Consider the following 6,000-nt stretch of genomic DNA (forward strand, 5'->3'; position numbering starts at 1 on the left):
GCAGGGATTCAAACCAGAGAGGGGGGAAAGAGGCAGAAGAGTTGAGGCATCATTCATTATAAAGAGTTCAATTTGTTCTGTGACCAAGCTCTTCACTCAAAATGCTCTTATCTCAAAGCAAAATTTCCTATCGAAAGGCTATTAATTCGATCTGGCCCACCCCCTGAACTCCACCCCCTTTTTGTTACCTGTTTTTAAATAAGAAAATAACAAATCATGTAAATGCACATTCACATGGAACAATAAAAAAGAAATATCAACTTTAAAATGGTAGAAGCATAAAGTTGTGGCAAGGAAGCACAAAGTAAAAAGGCAGAAGCATCATTTTCTTCATTCTGTACTCATTCCAGCCTCCCTTCCTCCCTTGTTATCTCTTCCTCTTGGTCTTCTTTCATGAAGTCAAACATACCCGGAATAAAACCACACAAAATCAACTAAACCAAAGTTCCTCAAAGCGAAAAAGAGCAAAGCGGATAGCAATCTCCCAAAGCAGACAAGAGCATGAGGCATGGAGGCACAAGAAATGGAGGCTGCTCCCTTGAAGCCCCTAAAGGCCTGAACTCTTTACTAGCACTCCCTCTGGCTCTAGCTCTTATGTCAAAGCAAAACCAAACTGAGTAACATCTCTTAACTCAAAATGCTCTTACATTGGTACACTCTTAAGTCAAGGCTCCACTGTACTCTCATTCTCCCCTTACATTCTAGATACTTGCTTGCCTCGGCTTTGTTTTTGGTTTTTATTCTTGGACTAACTTGAACATGAAGAAGTGCAAGTCGAGAGTCTCCAGAAAAGAAAAGAAAAGAAAAGAAAAGAATGAGAAATCTCCAGAATTGGAAGGGACCACCAGGGCCATGTACATAGGTAATCACACCGAAAGGGTGACCACTCAACCCTTGTTCATAATCCTCGTTCAAAAACCCACCACCTCTGATACAAGTTATTTGACTGTGAAATTTTCATTAAATCTTTCTAATGCTTTGGTGAAACAGAAGAGATGTTTTTGGAACATCTCTTTTCTTCCTTATACAGGCAATCCCGGGTTACAAACATCTGACTTATAAACAACACATAATTAAGAATGGGGGTAAGACAACAGTAGGTGAGAAAAATCTACCCCTCGGAAGGGAAATTCACTCTTGGAAGAGTTATCATGGGGAAAAGGTGTCTTAACTGAAGCTTTATCACCAATTTCTACAAAAAAACAACTTTTTTAAAAAATCCAATTATCACAAGGACAGAAATTGAGGGGAAATCTTCAGAATAGGGAGAGAGACAGCCAAACAAACATTACAAGATCTTCCCACAATAGCAAATGTTGAACACAGAGTTGCACTGGATAACCTAGAGGTTTTCCCCTGACATTAAGTCTAGTCGTGCCAGACTGTGGGGGTTGGTGGTTATCTCCATTTCTAAGCTGAAGAGCCAGCGTTGTCCTGTGGCCAGCATGACTGCATGGTGTGCCCTTACATTCCCGCTGGAGTGGTACCTATTGATCTACTCATATTTGCATGTTTTCGAACTGCTAGGTTGGCAGAAGCTGGGGCTAACAGTGGGAACTCCTCCTGCTCTCTGGATCTGAATCACCAACCTTTCGGTCAACAAGTTCAGCAGCTCAGCAGTTTAATCCGCTGAGTCACCGGGCTCCTAGATGCACAAAAATCAAACCTGCAAATATGGAATGCTGATTATATTTTTAAAGGGGCTTTGATTAGCTTCGGAAAACAATAGCAAATAAACAAATAAGGAAAATAAGCCTAACACATTATTTAGTGGAAACAGAAAGCACAATACTCTTGTTTTGCCATGAGGGATGAAAAGAACTGTGATGGCTCATTTTCCAGCTCCTTATTTGGAAAACAAACACTGTGTGGATCAAACTGCCTCTCTATGCTAGGGGCTCAAATGTTGTGGAGCTGGAGGGTGCTATTCAGTCACCAATGTTGAAATAAGAATCTGTTGTCCATCCAGCTTTGATAACTGGATGGCGAAGGATAATGTTTTGCTATTTGACTCTATTCACAAATATGTTAGTCTGACCCCTGAGGCTGTACTACTTTCCTGTTTCTATTTATGCATATAACCACACCCTGCTTCTATTTATACATACAATTATTTTTTTCCAAAAGTGTGACGTCTGCATTTTAGCATGGAGTAATGGCATTATGTTAAAGGTTGTGTGTCATTCAGAAGGCGTGATATATTTCCAAAGCCATTGGGAAATTTACTTTCAGAGAAACTAGTATGACACATGCCCATTCAAAGGGGCCACTTCCTCATCAAAGCAAACTAATTTATATAGTAAAAGGAAGCAGAGGCTTTTAAATTATTTTCTTTGTTTTAAAAAAGCATATTTTACACTGGGATATTATTCAGTAACTGTTATAAATTTGTCAATGTGCTTTAAAAAGATAACAGAATACAGAAACTCACAAATACTCTGTAATCCAGAATCGATTGCTATGGACTGAAACAGCAATTCTCTAATTTAAAATCAAAGCATTCATATGTTATCTGCTTTCTAAGAGCCAAATCTCCTATATTCTGGAAACATCCATGATATTATAGATAGCAGGAGCAGCTAGAAAATCAAAAACTGAAAGGTGTTGGGTGGCCCTTTCTGTCAGGACCCAGGCTGCAGAGCACCAATAACCATGCACAGAGACCAGAATCTATCTAATATCTTTATTAAAGGAATATATAAAGTCAATAAAAACAAGTGAAGAATATAGTTCAGAAGTAGACCTTTCAGGAAAGGGCAAATATAGTCCAGGAAATCAATGTCCAATATGAGATATTAGAGTCCAAAGTTATAATCCAATAACCGAAACACACACTTTGCCGAGCAAAGTGTGGGGAAATGACAGGGTCCTTTAGTCCAATGGAGCTTGATGACAAGGCTGGAGAGCAAACTAGCTTCTTGGCAAACAAGGCTTGATTCAAGGCAACAAAAAGCAAGGAACAAGAACAGGGTCCGTGGCGAAATCCGTGGCGAGGTCCGGGGAACAAGGCAGGGCTGGAACGAGAACAAGGTCCTGGGAACAAGGAACTGGAGTAGCATAGTCTACACACGATCTCACTCCTGAAGCTGACGAATTGACTCCGCAAGGATCTCCTTGCGGGTAAACACCTATATAGGATCTTGTTTTCCCGCCAAGGAACACTTTCCCTGGGGAACAAGAAGTGAAACCCATACTATGTCCAGATGCATGACTCCTTAAGATTTCCCAAGGGAAACAGGCTTAATCAGTTAATTGTCTGGCAGTGATCCTGGCGCTTCGGCGATTCACCTCCCTAGTGCCTCTATCTCGATTATAATTATCCCGGCGAGAGAACGGGGGAGATTTCTGCCCAAGGCTTGTTTGGCTGACTTCTGGAGGGCAAACATCCTGCAGGTGCAAGGGCTCCAATTCTGGCTGAAACGGTGGGAAACCAAAGTTTTCCTCTTCGTCTGCCACAATAGTACTTGGAACGGGACTACATGGCCCATGAGTCATCACACTTTCAGACATTAAAAGCTGCCTGCAGCTCCGAATTTAGTAATCACCAGGTCGAGATATTTGAAGATGAGCTGACCCAGAATTTCCCAGCTTCTGTTAAATGTATACACCAGCCTATACTGGCCAGAAACCATGATCAGGCCAGAAGTCACTCTTGGACTTGGATGTCCAGGGACTTCCAGCGCACAATGCCCAGTTTATTCCAAGTTGGCAGACATTGCACACTTCAGCGTTAGCATTGATCACTGGACTGGCTCTAACTGGCCCAAGACCTCTGCCTATTTTCTGTACACTTCATGCCACAGGGGAAGGGGGATGGGACTCACCTGGGTTGTCTTTAGTTGTCATGACAGTTGGTCATGGAACTCTGGAAAACTCCTAGCCATTGACAGTTGATGTCAACAACGGTATCCATGCAACCTGGGAAAAGGGAGGGTGGATTCTTCCTCCTTTCCCCAGATCACTAGAGTGCCTTCATTGATGTCACCAGAAACTCACAGCAATGGTCACAATCCTTCAAGGCCAGCTGCCATGGTGACAAAGGATAGCAAAGGTAAGGATGGTCAAGCTAAGTTTTGCTTAAATGGACAGTATGGATTATCTTGACTATCATGGTTAAGGAGCAGTACATATAAACACCTCCACTGAATCTGGAGCAATGCTGCAGCCAGGCCTTATGTTAAAGTGGTTCCATGGATGAAGCAGTCTTGGTCAAAAGTTGATCAGGTCCAGGAAAGAAAGTGGGAAAATAGTATTGGCTTATATGCATTCTGATATTCTTGTTTGTTTGTTTTTTTACTACTTTTCAAAGAAGCACTAGAAGCTCCCTTGGAACAACTCCAAATATTTGCCCACCTAGCACAGTATCCAAGGTGGTGGTAGTAGTTGTGTGCTTTCAAGTCATTTCCGACATCGCAAGACTTTCTGGAGCTAATGTACTATGTTACTTGCTCAGGGTTATCTGGTAAACTTTCATGGCCAAGTGAGAGTTTATATCTTGGTCTCGGGGCCCTTCCACACAGCCATATAACACAGAATATCAAGGCAGATAATTCACAGTATCTACTTTGAACTGGGTTATCTAAGGGCCCTTCCACACTGCTCCTTTATCCCAGGATCTGATCCCAAATTATCTGTTTATCCCAAATCATCTGGCAGCGAGGACTCATATATTCCAGTTTAAATCAGATAATCTGGGATCAGATCCTGAGATCAAGGGGAGTGTGGAAGGGGCCCAAGTCCACACTGCCATATAATACGGTTCAACGTGGATTTTATACAGCTGTGTGGAAGGGGCCCCAGACTCACAGGCCCAAAATCCCACATTTTTTGCTTTGAACTTGAATATATGTCAGAGTGGACTCAGATAACCCAATTCAAAGTAGAAATTTTGGGATTTTCTGCCTTGACATTCTGGGTTATATGGCTGAGTGGAAGGGCCCAGAGTCCAACATTCAAAGTGCCAGTACTCTGAGATTAAAGATTCACATTTTTGGAGTACATACTCAGAATCCACTAGGAATTGCAGTTCAAAAAATCCAGAAATTGCAGTTTAAAAAGTAATTTTTGTAAGTACTATTCTGTGTGCTCTGACAGTGATGTTCCAGGGGTTCAAGTGTATGATTTTACAAACACTTTCTTTACTATTCTTGGACATGGCAGGGGTTGAATCTGGCATCATCTATATGAATTTAAGCACTCCTACGGTGATATTTATGGCCACTGGAAAACCAAGGCCAGGTTCCTTTGGAGAGAGTGCTAGGAGTTCTGTTGCAGCTACAAAAGTGTTCTTTCTCTTTACAACTAAACATCTTGGTCATGTGTTATGCGTGTGTAGAAACAGCATACATTACTTCCAACATACCTCTAGACCACTCCTTAGACAAACTAGTTCAGAGTTAAATCAAACTGCTCCCTCAAGCTACACATTTAGCAACTGCAAACATTTTTCAGCCCTCAAACCAGTTTTTGCAAGATAGATGTAGCTTCCTGAAAAGCTCTGTGTATTCTGTGAATTCCAAGTAGTTGACGACTGAAACAGGAGAGAAGTTTTCTTACCTTTGGCTGCTGCCATTCATCAAAGGATGATACAATATATTAAGAAAGAAGGCTCCTGAACTATTTGCCCAGTGGCAGGCACTGAAATATTATGTGAATAGTCATTATAGTATTTTCACTCCAAGAGTATCTGGATTATCCAGACTGTTTAAATCCTTTCCATTCTAGTTTCCAACCATATTTTGGACTGAAATTACTGGCCACTCTTGTGGATGACATAGAGGGCGTCAATAGCAGCCTAGATAGCAACCCTGCTTTGTGATACCACTGCTCATGAAGTCTTTTCACATTGTCTCACTGGAGTACTACAGCATAAAAACTGGTCAAAATAGGAGGATTTTAGAAGCTTTAGTAAAAATAAAATAAAAATCCAAAATCTATCTCAGATGCATGGTACTGTATTTTAATCTTGGTTGCATGGTGTTATTATGATGGCTCTGACTC

This window comes from Anolis carolinensis, chromosome 3 (genome assembly GCF_035594765.1).
Source record: "Anolis carolinensis isolate JA03-04 chromosome 3, rAnoCar3.1.pri, whole genome shotgun sequence".
In the NCBI taxonomy this organism is placed as follows: Eukaryota; Metazoa; Chordata; class Lepidosauria; order Squamata; family Dactyloidae; genus Anolis; species Anolis carolinensis.